The sequence below is a fragment of the Pristis pectinata genome, chromosome 8 (assembly GCF_009764475.1).
Source record: "Pristis pectinata isolate sPriPec2 chromosome 8, sPriPec2.1.pri, whole genome shotgun sequence".
NCBI classification, from domain to species: Eukaryota; Metazoa; Chordata; class Chondrichthyes; order Rhinopristiformes; family Pristidae; genus Pristis; species Pristis pectinata.
The window spans coordinates 79,945,179-79,962,099 of record NC_067412.1 but is presented as its reverse complement, the minus strand read 5'-3'; the positions used below and the strand labels follow the sequence as shown (position 1 = coordinate 79,962,099).

The window sequence follows — 16,921 nt, the reverse complement described above, 5'->3', positions numbered from 1 at the left end:
TTGTGGCTTAGTTTGAAAAATACAATAGCTTGTTGGTCTTTACCTCATTCGGAAGTTATGTTGTTATGATATTTATGAACAAAATAGAACAAGTGAATGAATATTTGATTGAAATTCCGAAGTAAAATAATGAAGATGAATATTGTTTGGCAAATTCAAGGGTGCCTCTGATGAGATATTTGGCAGAAAACTGATTGAGGTATGAATGATGAGCAGTGGTTTTCAAATTGACTTAAATAACGACTGGGCGTGGAAGACCACTTAAAGTATTGTAACAAGTCTATCCAGAAGCACTTTTACACTGCAGCATCTAATTGTCTTTAAATGATAACAATTTCCTCCGTTCAATTCTATCTAGAATTCAGGCCCTAATATTTCCACTAATTTACATGCGAAGCAAGGACAGAATTTATCACATCACCTGTTCAGCTTCCCTTAAAACCAACATTTGCTATCAATAATGATACCTTTTATTCCAGTCCTGATTGATGATGTTTGCTGAGGAACCATAGTATTGTCAGCGCCGGGGTTGGTTTTATATACAGAATTTGTAAGTAAATATCTTCCTCTCACTGCAGCTTAATGAAGACTTTTTGATGTACCTCACAGAGGTACTTCAACTATATTCTGCAGACTGTTTGTTAAAGCATACAATTCTAATACATACTGCAACTGAGTTGCTTGGCTTTGTTTGCGGAGAAACAAATTATTTCTTGCAAATCCCACCCCACTTGCAAATCATTGGAACTCTGACAATGTCACATTTTAAAAACTCACATCCCAGACAGGAACGTCTCCAGCGTGTGGAAGGAGAGACATGGAAGCAACAACTTCCATGTGCAACTTTTTCCTGGCACCCCTTAGGAGCCTTCTGGCTGCAAATGTGATTTACTGAAATAACAAGTACCAATGCATGCATTTAGCAAAGATCTGAAACTTGCAAGTTAATCTTAAGGGGATGAAAACCTTAAGGTTTCTGTCCTTCTTTGTCTCCACATTGATTGGAGAACAAACATAACCCTAATGGTGAAAAGGGGAATATCACAGTATTTGTACATTCTGCATCATGGATATAGGAAGCTAAAATAAATTCATAAAAGTGATGAAATATAACTTGTATCTCATGGCTGAAACAACAAGGTGCATGATATAACCTGGCCGCTTACTTTATCATTAGTAAGTGTGATTTGTGTAAATGACACATTAGAATCATATGTTGTGGCACTTCTGTTGGCTGAGTTCAGGAGGGCAGTTTTTAACTCCCAAAATGTATTTTCTATCTTGTGTTTGCTGCTTAGAAGCATGTACATGTGGGTCCCACTGAGGGAAAGATCCAGTGAAGAGATACTTCTCAGCACACACAAAATGATGAAGGAACTCAGCAGGTCAGGCAGCATCTATGGAGGGACGTTTCAGGTCAAAACCTTTCATCAGGACTGGAACAGAAGAGGGTAGAAGCTAGAATAAGAAGGTCAGGTGAGGGGGAGGACCACAGGATGGCAGGTGAGGTGCTTATCTCCTTGGTGCACTAGATAATACAACAATTATGTGAGGTATTGGAGAGATGTTGGCACCTGCTGAACCATTCTCCAATCAGAGAGACACAATTCCTTTTGATCTGTTCAAATCTGATTGATTCTGTTGAGAATATGTTCATATTTGAGTAAAAGTCCTTAAAATGCTGGAGAAAGGAAGGAGCACAGGAACTCTGTGATAATCATACAGGAAAGTAAGCTTGACTTTTGCTGGTATATCTAATATAAATAGGCTGTGTTGGACTGGCTGCCTCTGTTATAGCTTCTCCAATATTCAATTCTATTGAGGTGTATGAATGATAACCACTCTATCAATCACCTAGTTTAACAATATCGCCCAATCAAAATTAACTTTATCAGTCCCAAATGGAACAGATTTGATAAACTGATCGGCCTTTCCTCATTACAGGCTTTATGAGCTTGTTGTTTTTTGACAAATAACCATTCTTTTAACATTTCTCTTTTGTCTCCTATTACAGCTAGTAACAGGTAACTGAAGAACAATTTGAAGATATGTTGTCTACTTACTGTTTCAGTTCCTCGTCGACAAGTTTCTGAAAAACATAAAAAATATAATGACAATGTAGAGCTAATGGCTCTGTCTTTCTGTTGTCATTTCAAATGATAGAAATGGAAACAGATTGAATGCAACATAAAGCTAGATAACACAGTCTATTCTCTTGATATTTGCATAATGGTATGCAATCAATCTGTCCTCATAATCACAAGATAACAAAAAAAAATCCAGTCTTCAGGGCTTCCAGAACAGTAAAAGCTTTGATGCAGTCACTGACTGGTAAATTGTGGCTAAACTAATTAGGACCAGTAATTCATTGCCAATGGGTTGTCATCTTGTACCTTGCCTCTGAAATATTGACAACATCAGGTTTTACTCGAGTCTGGACATGCAGCACCCTCCCACAAGCCCATTTTTCCTTCCTTTAATGATTTCCTGACACACAGCATAACTCAAAAGTAATTACGGGAGAGACTGTGCCACTGAATCAGCCTGACTACTATTATTTCAGAGCCCACTGTTTCTAACACAATAACTGAGATTTAGATAGCATGAATAAAATGATTCTTATTTAATTAGACAGTGAGTAATAGTAAGCTTTGAAGATTTAATATCAAAATTACGTTATTGACATACTATTTGAACAATCAAATATTCATATCAAGTACTCATTTGATTCTGAAAGTTCTCAAACATTTGATATTTTGCTTGCATATATTTCCATTCCTTATAAATTTGTTATGGCACATCAAATGGAACATTTACTAAAACTAAATTAGAACTGGTTCTAAAAAAGGTTGGCAAACCAACTGTTAAAATTGTCAATGGTCCTGCGATGACAATTCCGAAAAAAATTATCCTGAAGAATATTGGTGAAGATTTGCACTTTTATGATGATCTGACAAGTCTTTAGTCACCCATGCTTGTTAATATCTTACATGCAAAGTTTGTCCTTAACCATAGCAAACCCTTCAATGGTAAATGGCTAGCCAAGGGCTGTTCCACGCTCTGTGGCAAGGCCTAATATGCAGCAAGGACTTCAGTGGATATATCCATTAATACTGGTGGGTAAGGTGACAGAGGAGAGGCTGGCAGTGCAGAGCAAACTGCATCCATAATACAGCTAAAAAATGTTGACCAGGCAGGTAAACCAAACTCCCAGATTTAACCATCAGTATCAGCTATCAAAAGCTTTGAAAGTTTCTAACATTCAAAATCATTCAAAACATTCAGGAAAGATGAAAATTTTAAAATAATTGAATCATTATAAGTTTACTTAGGTATTTTGTTAAAGAAAATTAAAGCAGAGCACTTAAGTAAACTTGAAATCTTTAACAAGAACAATTAAGACATTTGAGTAAGCTAACACAAAAATATAAATTAATTAAAATTTTAGTCCCTCACACCTGTTCCCTAAGAGATCTAAGATATCCTTATTAGTCACATGTACATTGAAACACACAGTGAAATACATCTTCTAGCATCGAGTGTTCTGGGGGAAGCCTGCAACTGTCGCCACGCTTCCGGCACCAACATAGCATGCCCACAGCTGCTAACTTTTACATCTTTGGAATGCGGGAGGAAACTGGAACACCCAGAGGAAACCCACGCAGACACGGGGAGAACGTACAAACTCCTTACAGACAGTGGCCAGATTTGAACCCCGGTCACTGGCTCTGTAAAACGTTACGCTAACGGCTACACTACCGTGCCTCAAATAAATGGATTCATGCTTCCTGAATCAGATCTAACCTGGATTTTGCAATGGAAGTGATGGGGAATTGCCACAGGTTTGCTTTCCACTTACAGAGCACAATCAGAAATTCTCAGGTCAACACCTTCTAGGATGTTCAGGACTTTTGGGTTCTGTAAGCACATGCATGAATCATACCTGCTGGCACTTAGGAGAGAGAATGCTGTTGGTTTTAAGTGGGCTTGAACACAAAATGACTTTCACCAGCATACGGAGCCAGAATATAACAGAAAATTCCTTTAAGCTGTTCCTGGAAGGGCTCAAGAAATACATGAAAAGGTCATGTTAGTGATTCCTTGACATAGTGTCATAGAGTCATACAGCATGGAAACAGGCCCTTCGGCCCAACTTGTCCATGCTGACTGTGTTGCCCGGCGAGCTAGTCCCACCTGCCTGCATTTGGCCCACAGTCCTCTAAATCTCTCCTGTCCATGCACTTATCAAGATGGCTTTTAAATGCTGCTGATGTGCCTTATTATAACTACTATTATTGGCAGCTCATTCCAAATACTCACCACCCTTTGCATGAAGTAGCTGACCCTGATGTCCCTTTTAAATCTCTCACCTCTGATCTTAGACCTATGTCCTCTTGTTTTTAGCACCCTCTTCCTGGGAAAAAGACTATGTGCTTTCACCCTGTTTATGCCCCTCATGATCTTGTATACCTCTTTCAGGTCACCCCTCAATTTCCTATGTTGCAGGGAATAAAGCCCTAGTCTGCACAACCTCTCCTCCAACTCAAGCCCCAAGTTCAGGCAATATCCTGGTAAATCTTTTCTGCACTGTTTCTAGTTTAATAACATCTTTCCTATAACAGGGTGACCAAAACTGTGCACAATATTCCAAATGCAGCCTCCCCAACGTTTTATATTACTGCAACATTACTTTCCAACTCCTATACTCAAATGCCAGTGGATGGCATTGAATTTAAGTCCAAGTGATTGCACCAAGATTTTATTGTGCATGTCCTGGGTCACTCCAGGTACTTAATGCACATTTGTTATTCTTCCCTCTTTGGAATTTATCTTGTTCCTCCCAATTTACACAAACCATTAACAGTCCCAATGAAATGCCCCAGCTGAACAACATGCTTACTATGATAAATGGTGGCAGTTGGAGTATTGCTGTGGCATCTGAGCACCAAAGGAGTGCTTCCTTAAACTATAAATAAACAATAGAAAGCAGAATACACTGGTTCCAATACATATAATGTTCTGTTTACTGAGTCTAAAAAGGTAGCAAAGACACAACTCTCATAAATCTGGCAAACTAGCTCATTGGTGCTATACTGAAGAGTTTGCCAGCATCTCAGCAAGTAACATGCATATTAACACAAAGATTGAGGAGCTGCCTTTCAGAACAGCAGGCCTTATGGGACTAATGGTAATGTTATTACACGTTGTTTTATTATGTTCTCATATGCCCAGTGATAATGCATGCCTGGCTCAAGTTTTAAATGCCATTCCTCAAATGTAGTAGGAAATTCAGTGCCAAGAGTACTGAAGTCTAGTTTCCCAATTCTATACAAGTCTTCATGGTAATGAGGAATCAGTTCTCCAGCAAGGCTCCAGAGAAACCACCATTGTGATATAAACATAGACATTTCCATAGACAATGAACTGTAAAAGAACAGGCCCTTTGGCCCACAATGTCTGAGCCAAAAATGATGCTGAATTAAATTAAAGCTCCTCTGCCTGAACAGGATCCATATCCCTCCATTTCCTGCATATTCATGCATCTGTCTAACAGCCTGTTAAACACCACAATCATATCTGTTTCCACTACCACCCCTGGCAGCCTGTTCCAGGCACCCACCACTCTCTGTGTAAAAAAACCTGCCCTGCACATCTCCTTTAAACTTTCCCCCTCTCACCTTAAATGCAAGCCCTCTAGTAATGGGAGAACTTTTTACCTCTCAGCCAATTCCACAAAAACAATATTAGTATCTGTTCATTGGCTGTTTGTTTACATGTGGCAGCACTTTAAGATGTCCTAAGGATGTAATAAATTATTAAGTTAATAAGGTAGGCTTTCTTTCGTAACATGCATCACAATGTTACCATGATATTTCTAAGTTCCCTTACCAGATAATGCTCAAGGTAACAGGTAAATCTCATCTCAACATCCTTAATGATTTGCTTAGAGATATAATCAATGTTATTCAAACATACTTGGCACAGGAAGCCAGATTGCACCAATTCCTTTTGTTTGGCCTGGAAGCAGCATTTATCTGCTTAAAAATAAACACTTTACATGGTTCAGCATTAAACGATTAATTGACGAACAGCAGACAGGAGAGACTTACATCCTGTATGCAGAATCACAACCTAATTCTGAAAATTTCTTTACAGCTTTTTAACATAGAATGACATTAAAATTGTTTAAACAAAATGAACACTACTATTTTGCTTCTGTGGGATCCCACTGCTGTTATATATATTCATTCAACTGGGGTCAATATTTAGAATTTCTATTTGATAGTATGAAGGCAAGTGTCCAAAATTAAACTAACTAAAGGATAGGCTATTGCATAGGAAGTAAAATATAGAGATTTTGGATTACCAGTTGCAGTAAAAAATACTTGAGCAAATATCCTATGACCAACAGCTATGAACTGATCAACTAACTGAATAAAGGATTTATTTCTGGATATATATGCTTCAGTTTTACTTTTACACAATTACAGACAGTGTTGGAGGTTATGTAGTTTTGGAAGAAATTTTTAACTAAAGTCACAGGATGCAATAAGTTATTGTTCTTAACCACCAGTGATGCCAGTTGAAAGGTTATGGGATGCTGCTTTAGATTTTTTGATACACAGTCGTGGCATTTGAGATATCTCATGATGGACAAGACTAATAATCTATCCAATAGTTTATCCTGCATAAAGTAATGAAAAGGATAATTGTTAGTGATAAAAAAAATAAAAATACAAAATATAACTTTGATGAATTAATTAAGGTACAATTATTCAAAACTTGAAAGGCCACTCTCAAAATATTATTAACTTTATCAACATCCGATTCTCTTCCATTTAAAAAAAAATCACTTTCTACCTCTGGTGATGGTGTTGATTCTTATGAAAGTGACAGTACTAGTTGATCTGGCAATGTCGCAGTGTCCTCTCCTGGTAACCATCCTTTTCTCTTCTCATTACTGCCATCAGGGAGGAGGTACAGGAGCCTGAAGACCCACACTCAATGACTCAGAAACAGCTTCTTCCCCTCCGCCATCAGATTTCTGAAGGGTCCATGAACACTACCTCATTATTCCTTTTTATGCACTATTTAATTATTTTCTAATTTATAGTAATTTTATGTATTTGCACTGTACTGCTGCTGCAAAACAACAAATTTCACTTCATAAGACAGTGATAATAAATCTGATTCTGATTCTAATCCATCCTGGGCCAGCTCTGGACAGCAAGCCTTGGAAATTTCATCAACTATGGCAAGCACTGGAACTAGTATGCCCAATAGCAACACATTTGTACTTTCCAATTGTCCTAAGTATCTTGACTCTCAAATCAGGAGCAATAACTTGTCCATAATCAATCTCAATGAGGTTAAAAGTTGAGATTCCACAATTAACAGGCAAGCCCAGTCTAACTGCTGCCCAGATAAATGCACATTACTATTAGTTCCTTAGAAAAATATTTAGCAGTAGAAATACTGAGACATTTACATTCCTCTTTGCTCAGGAGTGCTGAATCCAATTGCAGAGCCCCTCTTGATGTTTAACTGGGATGAGTGAATTCAGAAAAGAGAAGAGACTGAACCAACAACTTCATGATTCCCAAGCAGTACATCAGATAGCTCTTTTGCCAACTAGGCTATCAAGGGAGCTTAGCAAAGCTCTGCAACAAAAATAACTTTTATGCATATATTATTTATGGTACCTGAAAATCAATTTTAAAATATCCTAATGGTATTATTAAACAATAATGAGCATATGGGGGGTGAAGAGGGTGGATGTGGTGCACGGCGTGCAGGAAGGATCTATAACTCCAGTGGCAGACTATAAATACTCAGACAAGTGGACTAAATTATCATCCAGTTGTACTTCATGTATTTGGCATTTAGATAAATTTTCACCCTCATGAAATTTTTCTGCGTTTTGAGTGCCTCAACATTTTCCAAGCTAGAAGACATTTACAGAAAAATCAAGTGGTCCAAAAGAACATTATCTCCTCCTGGGTTGCAGAGCATCACTGAAAGGGTCAATGACATATACCAGATTTTCTACCCACTGAGGATACATGACAACAGGGAGAATGGAAAAATAATATTAGGAATAGGAATAAGCGATTTGATCCATTAAGTCTGCACACCATACAATTAGGTTCAGGCTGATGTGCATCTCAACCCCATTCCATGCCATATCCCTTGATACTTTTTACTAAATAAAAAATATCAGTTTTAGACTTAACGGATTTAATTGTCCCCTGGATCAGAATTCCAAATTATAGTATTTGTTTAGTGGAAAATTACTTTTATATATATATATTGTGCCTGCATGTAATAGTCTTAATTTCAAAATTATACACTATCATTTTTGATTCCTCTGTGTGAGGAAATAGATTATCTAAATTAAATTGATATGGCAAATTACTCTCTTCTTTAAAAATAATGTCTGTTTCATTAAAAGGGGTCAAGTTTTTGACTATATGTCCCTTTGAGAGACAATATGGATTAAGACTTATTCTTACCGGGCAAATTTCCAAATATTTGACATGCTTCTCTCACTTACAGAAGTTGTTTGGATGATACTGGATCAAATGATGTGTGCAATGGCCCAAACCGATATATTGGAAACTATCCTCCTCTATAAGGCTCAGATATTGAGTATCCTAAATTGGATATAATCACTAATTTTTTTCTAATGAGTACCTGAAGCACATAGTCCCAGGTTCAATTGCAGGTCTGTGTTAGTTGGGAGTGGCAATAGAGGTACCAAAATTTGCAGCTATAGTTGGATTAGGAGAGGGGATATTTTGGTTTGGATTCCATTATTGTAAAATCCATTGACACTTGCCATTTGGGATCACATGTAAATAATGGCTGCTTGTCTAAGGACTTGAAGAGCATCCAATTGCTGTTAAACCATAGCTCGGCAATAAGTCAATGCTTTCAAAAGTGGTGGAGAGAACATTGCCAGGAAAGGCAGGGAGAACTAAATCTGATAAAAGCTTTATTGGCAAAACAGCAAAAAATCTCTTTGCAAACTGTTCTCTGTGGTGATTTTTTTCAAATGCTTCACTTCGGTTAGAGATGCAATAATTTTTAGAAAATACAAAGAGTGGTGGTATTTTAAAGTGCAGCAGGTAATAACATATGTTGGAAAAGTTGCTATAATACTCATTTATTGCTCCCTTAATAAGGAAGGCAGTGAATCACTCTGGGTTAAACATGACCCTTTAGGTAAAGCTGTAGGAAGCCTTAATAGAAGAGCCTGCTTGTTTTCATATGTAATGCAATACAGTTACCCAGGAACTAAAGGAAAGATTGATTTGTCTTCTTTTTAAAATGTGCTAGACAGTTAGCTCTCTTTGACTTATAGAAACATAGAAGATATTCTTTAGATTACTTGCACTCATTGCGTTCACTGAAGTGAGCCACCCAGTACAAGGAGGCAATTGAGAGGTAAAAGCAAAAGTGTTCTTAGTACGTAATAGCCAGTCTCCAGATCACAAGAAGACAACTAAGAAAGAGGAATCCTGATCACAGGATTGATAAGGTAGCTGATCAGACTGACTTTATGGAACAGGGTACATTACTGTTCCTCCCAGCCTAACAAGAGCAAAGAAAACCCTTGATGTTTGCTCCACTGAACATAAAATGGCAATGAGGGGTCGATTACTGTTTCACATAGGTGCCCTGCCTAACTCAGAATCCTGGAGTTTCCTATCTGGCCACCAGTTCCACTCTCCTTATCCTTGGGGCAGTCACATATAAACCTTTGTTATTTTGTCCAAGATTTCTCTCCATGACATCATTAAGATCTGCTGTTTCCACCTTTAGAGAATGTGATCCTCTCCTGCTTCAGCTCAGCTTCTGCTGATATCTTCATTTATGCATTTATTACCTCTAAGCATTACTATTCCCATACATTCACAGCCAGCCTCTTATTTTCCTGTGTCTGGGGATTTCAGTTTAATTAAATTCTGCCATGAGTGTCCTACCTCTCACCAAATCCATTCACAAATTACCACTGTTCTCAATGGCACACATCGGTTAAGCAAAACCATGTTAGAAGAAACACTTGAACTAGCAAGGGCACAGAATGTACTCTGGGTGACGGGACTAAATGTTCATCATCAAGAGTGACTGAGTAGCACCAGCACGAACCAAATTGGCCAAGTGTTACATACCAGCAACAAAAGAAACACACCAAGTCATGTATAAGTGTTAAAAACTATTTTATTAATAACTACTTATGATAATAAGAAAGAAAAAAATGTTAGATATTAAACATTACCACCCCCAAAAAAAAACTAAACTCGTGTTTGGCAAATTCCCAAACTCCAAGTCCAGGAATAGTTCTCAAAGTTCAGTTCAGCAAGCCATAAGGTGAAATGTGAGCAAAGGCTTTTGCAAAACCATCGTTGACTGAAGAGAAAATGTAGAGAGAGAATAGAGAAATTACGAAATCCAAATGTTCCATGATGGAACTCATACGACACCTCAGTCACTGATGATCTCCGCTGCTTTGTTCCAAAGTATCTGCCACCCCGAAAAACATTTGAGACGTGGCCGCCCGCACAACTACCTGTTTCCCACTACAGGTTAGCGACAAAGTGGACTCCACTGCTTTACTCCAAAAATCCATACGTGGATTGTAGTGACAGACACAGTTATTGTTTTTCATTCATTAATACAGAGACCAGCAGGCAGGGTGTCTCTCTCCCTCTCTCTCCTTTCTGACTGAACCAAAACGTCAGCAAGTCATTATCTCCTGTTGTTGTCGGAATGACGCCACACACTCACACACACACACACACACACACACACACACACACACACACACACACACACACACACACACACACACACACACACACACTACTGTGCTATGTCTTAAAGGGACATTCACCAAATAGTAACCTAATCCGTAACACAAGTACTGAAGAATATAGAACAACAAACAATCTGCTGGAGGAACTCAAGAGGGTCCCAGCAACATCTGTGAGGGGAAAGGAATTGTTACTTCTACTCTCCCAACAACGCTGTTCAGCCCACTGACTTCCTCCAGTAGATTGATTGTTTGTTGCACCAGATTCCAGCCTCTGCAATCTCTTGTGTCTCCTAAAGAATACAGCTGCCAGACTGGGTCTGTGGACTGTGGCCATCAAAGGCAGCAAAAGTTTACAAAATGACAATCTCATGCTGTGGCACATTCCATGCTCTATCATTATTATTAGGGATTAGCCTTGGTTCAATGAGGACTGCAGAAGGACTTGCTGGGAGCAGGACCAGGCAAACATAAAATTAGTAGGGTGCCAGTATTGTGAAACTGCAATAAAAGAATACTTGTCCGGTAATTGATACAGTTAAGTGATTGCACAACCAACTCAGTTCAAAGCTCTGCAATCCTACCACTGCTAGTTATGAAGAGTGGTGATATCATAGCTAATGGGGATGAGGCTGTGAAAGCAATCCATCCTCAACAATGGCAAAGCTCAGGAGGTGCATGTGAAAGAAAAGCTGAAGCATTCACTGTCAAGTTCAGGTTCATTTCAGCTTCCTCTTACGATCCCCACCATCTCTGAAGCCAATACAATTCACTCCATGTGATGCCAGGAAATGGTTGAGAGCACGTAATACAGCGAAGCTTATGGGACCAGACAACAACTCAGCTGTAGTATTGGTATTGTTATTGGTTTATTATTGTCACTTGTACCGAGGTACAGTGAAGAACTTGTCTTGCATACCGATCGTACAGATCAATTCATTATACAGTGCAGTTATATTGGGTTAGTATAGAGTGCATTGAGGTAGTACAGGTAAAAATCAATAACAGTACAGAGTAAAGTGTCACAGCTACAGAGAAAGTACAGTGCAATAAGGTGCAAGGTCATAACAAGGTTGATCATGAGGTCAGAGTCCATCTTATCGTATGAGGGAACCGTTCAATAGTCTTATCACAGTGGGGTAGAAGCTGTCCTTAAGTCTGGAGATATATGCCTTCAGGCTCCTGTATCTTCTACCCGGAGTACTGAAGACCTGCACTCCAGAACTAGCTATTCTTCTAGCGAAATAGAAATTTGCCCAGATATGCCCTATCCACAAAAAGCAGGAAAATCCATTTGAGCTATTACTGCCCAATCAATTATCAACAAAGTGATGGAAACTGTCATTGACAATGCTAACAAGCAGTGCTCACTCACCACTCCCTTTGCCTGATTGAACTTCCTTTTACATTGCTGACTTCTCTTCAACTCCACTCACTCCATTCAAGTCAAAGGCATAGCCATGGGAACTTGCATGGGATGATCCAAAGCTATGCCTGTCCCTTTATTGGATATGAAGAACAGTTCTTGTTTTAGTGCTACTCAGGCTCCCTCTACCAGCTCTTTTTTCATGACATTGGTAGCTGTTTTGGTGTGGCATCCTTTGAAACAGAAGAAACTAGGATGAGATTTAATTAAAATGCATAAAATTATGATGGTACTAAATCGAATGAATAGGAAGGACCAATTACTCATAATGGAGGGGTCAACCAGAGGACACAATCTATAATAACTGAAGATGGTTGAAGGGTTTGGAGGAGATTTTTTTTATGCAGAATGTGTTATAGGACTGGAACTCTGTCTGAAATGGGTTGTTACAATTAAAAAGTTTAATTATGCATATAAAGTGTCATAACTACAAGACTACAGGCAACAATTGGAAAGTAATTAGACTAGCACATCTGGCCTCTTTCTGCACTGTAAATTTCTGTGAATCTATGATGCATGCCTGTGTTTTAGTTATGTGTAACTCAGTTACATCCATTGAACTATATAACCATTTATGCCTGGATAGCATGTTTATGCAGACATGAACGTTGGAAAAACTCCAGACCAGGGAGTAGTTTGGGGAACAAAGTTATAGCCACAGTAACAACTACAGTGGTTGGCAGATTCTCCAAGTAAAGTGAGCTAAAGATAGCAACCACTGAAGGTGTCACTGTGTTTTAGATTTCACAAAACTGATTATCATTAGATCATAACTTTCAGTCAGATCCCTAGACCACTGAATTAGTTAGAATAATTACAGATGTACTTAACATGGCTCTGGCTTCAAAGTGAAACAAAACATCTTGGACTCCCATTCCAGTATACATGACTTATACTGGAAATTACAAGGCTCTGGATTTCAGGTGTTGATTTGTCTTGGTTGTGTTTCACACGAGTTAATAGCTTCATGGCCATTTAACGTGGAGTTGTAATTCACCAACAATTAGTGCCTTTGAAAGAACAGAAATTCAGGCAAAGAAGTCTCATCAATCAGAGCTCCTGAAATAAAAACCCATTCAAAAAAATCTATTAGATTATGGATAGTGAAGAAGTAATGATTTATATCTATAAATAGGAGAACATAGTGATTGATTTATTTACTGAAGTATGGAAATACCTAACTTTGATTTACATGCCTTTATATTATCCTGATCAATTTAAATGATGCAAAATTGTTGGCAGTTCAGAAACACGATGATAAGCAATGTAAGTTGCTGTAAATTCAATAAAGACCATGCAGGATTATTAACAAATCATCTGACTTTATATCTCAGAATCTGTCTAATGCTACGGATTTAACTTCCTCTGCATCTGAGCCCCTTTACTGCCTTTTTAAAGCTGATAAAAATGTGTGAGCAAATATTCAGAGGTATGCAAGAAATTTGTTCTATTTGATCAGATGATGGTGGAAATAACAAAAATAGGATGTCTTCATGAGCATATTTAAAGTGTCTCAACACAAATCAAAAACAAGCTATTAGCATCCTCCCCTACCACTGTATCTAGCCCCGTGATCGTTATTTGAGCTCCAAAGGCAGACATCACAACATTCGATTGCAGACTGCAAAACCATCATGCCAAATATGGCAACTATAGGTAACATGCTGACCCGATAAAACTCATGCTGACGGCAAGGGAAAAAAATTACAGCATACTGCAAGCACTTAAAACACAAAATATCTTTCAACACAACATTATTGATCATAATTCTTGGTGACTGAATGTTATGGAAATTTCAGCGGTCATGTTAATGTGATGGGCACTCAAAGGTAAAACTCTAATGAAAGTATCCAATTTCTAGCCATCAAAGCCACAGTCTTTGTTGTGAACTGACTTGTAACTGATTTTATTCATAGATTCGTAAGTAGGATTGTACATACAGGAGTTCCATGACAGCACTTTGGGCCAGAGATTGTGGAATGGAGTATCATACAACTTGCTCCATAATTTGGACTTGTTCATGTACATTTAGATTTTCCCTACCAAGCCTTTAGTAGTGAAAGCTGAGTGTTGGTGTTATGGCAACTGGGACTTTGATGAACACCAGTGCATCTCCTTAACTGGTGAGATTAGAGAGTTCAGATATACCCAGAAGAAGGATTACAAAGGGATGGATAAAGTATATAAAGACAAATACAGAGAGGGATAGAAAGCTTTGATTATATAGGAAAGAAAAAGTAAGATTTGTTTAACATTTCTAACAACAATTCACAACTTGAAAGAATAAAACTTAGTTCTCTGAATTGTTCACTTTTTCCGCAGGGTAGGTTGGTTGGTGGTCAATATCAGTTTTCACATTGCTAGTACTGTATTTACATCAATCATCAACTACTATATTTAATTTATTATAGTGAGTATAATGAGCAATTAATTTACAAATGCAGTAGGTGCATAAAATCCATGAAGAAGTTCAAGGCAAAATTGCAATTCACCACATATCTCTTCCTTACCATAAATTGATGGCCAATTTATATATTAATAACAGCATGCATCATTCACACACATGTATTTTTGCGGTATTTCTGGGCCAATTAAATAATTGTCTAGTGTCAGGACCATTCTCAATTGTTCAAGGCGAGGTCTAATGAAGCACTGAATCTCAAGCAAATATCTCCATTGGATTGAAAGCAGTCTATTGCATTTTAAAGCCTTAAAACAGAATACATTAAAAAATAGTAACAGAATTCAAATAAATAATCAGGCAAAGCAGGGATGTGAATAGATAGCCTTCATTTGAAGAATATTACTAGCCACTAGGGAGCACTATTGTCAGTTTTATATTGGCAATTTTGTTCACAGTATTGGTCATCACTCCCCCAGTTAGTAAGATTGTCACTAACGTAAGGGTGTTACATCAAAGCTCATGAGAAAGGTCATTCTAATTGGTGCCAATTAAATGTGCACTCTGACAAAGTTCAACACCTGTAAGTCTTGTTGCACTCAGAAACAAGAGAACATTCTTCATCCCCAGAGAGCATTTTATAAAGAAATGCTGAAAATTATTTTTCATCTATTATGCGAAGATCTTGAGACAACCAAAATAATTTATCACTACAGTCCCTCCCCATTTGATTATAAACACCAAAGAATCCCTTGATGGTGGATAGGCACATTAATTTTTTAAGCAATATAAAGTTACTGGCGATTCTAGAAAACACTATTATCATATGGCATGCTTTTAATTTAAAGGGTTTGATTACCTTTGCATAACAAATTTCAAAATGCACAAATGAGCATGATGAGATATGCCAATGTTACTCTTGTGTACTTTTGCAGCAACTACAAATTACCAATATATGCAGAACTCTTTAAACTAACTGAAACTCATGAGAAGTTATTAATTTGTTAATTTTTATTATTTTGCCTGAGGCTCTTTGCAATCAGTTTCCATATCACAAAACGTGTCACAGGATATTAGTCTGGTCTTCTGTTTTATCATTTCAATTTTTTTAAATAAAACTTCTCATGTTAATGAATTAAACCAATGCCTACAGGCCCCTAACTTTACACAAAATGAATTCCCAATCTCAGACTAGGTGTCAGAGGCAATGTATGCAGAATGGAGATGTTCCTATAAATAGCCTGTAATAAAAATCAGAATAGTCATTAATTGAGACCACTGTCATACACCTGCTGACAATTATATGGGGAGCTGCTTTCGTGAAATGACAAATTCTCTGACAAGGGAAGGGAATCAATGAAAATAACTATCAGATTGCCCATTTCACATTTGAAAAGATTAAAATGAGTTGAAATATTATTTACGATTTTATTGCCTGGAATGTAAAATTATTAAAGAGTGCATATGAACTGACACAAGGAGTTAAGAAATAGAGCAGGCCTAGGCTATTTGTTCCTCAAGCCTGCTCCACCATTCATTAAGGTCACAGCTGATGTATTACTTGAACATTTTCATGCTCCATACCCATATCCTTTGACTCCTCTGATATCTGGAGCTCATAATTTGGAAGTGTTGTTTATCATTTTATAATTTAATGCTAATATTCACATTTCCTTAACTGGAAAAATCTATCTCCAGGCTTTCAGTTTGGCACATTGAAATCACAATGTAGAATCCAAAACAGGTTATTCATTTGAAGGTTTTAGTAAAGAGTTATTCTAACAGTGGTTACATTTTAATGAACTCACAATATATTATCAGAAACACAAATGAAAATATTATGGTGTAATTATCAATTACAAGAATTATGGTAACAACAGGATATTATAGATGTAATTGAGACAGAAGAAAAGTGGCAACAAAACTTATTTATAAATGTTATTATTCCAAAAATACATGCAGAAATAAGTTCTGTCCTTTTTTATTTAATAGTTCACAATTATGTCTAAGGAATCTGAACTCGTTGCTTTAAAAAAAGTAAGATAAAATGCTGCATCATGTCTTTGAAAGGAAGCCTGATATTGTTATCATTCACTGCTGTAGTTTTTTTTTCAGTACCACGGACAGAAGTACTATTTTTAACTGACATCAATAAACCAACAAAATGGGCATACAATTGCCAAAGAATTGCAACAAAGACATATACAAGGGATCATAATTTAGTAATAAAAATGAGGAGGTCAGCATTACTCAAAAAATAAGAACCGAAGCTGATTGG

General features: G+C 37.4%; 1 protein-coding gene across 6 annotated transcripts in view; it reads right to left on the bottom strand.

Annotated features, from left to right (window-relative positions):
* tenm1 (teneurin transmembrane protein 1) overlaps nt 1-16,921 on the bottom strand; it is a 1,611,625-nt gene that overhangs the window by 1,257,549 nt on the left and 337,155 nt on the right. For all 6 annotated transcript variants that reach the window (XM_052021038.1, XM_052021037.1, XM_052021042.1 and 3 more), the window contains one exon: nt 2,064-2,089. The gene's annotated coding sequence lies outside the window, so the exon portion shown is untranslated. The remainder of the gene's footprint in view (nt 1-2,063; nt 2,090-16,921) is intronic.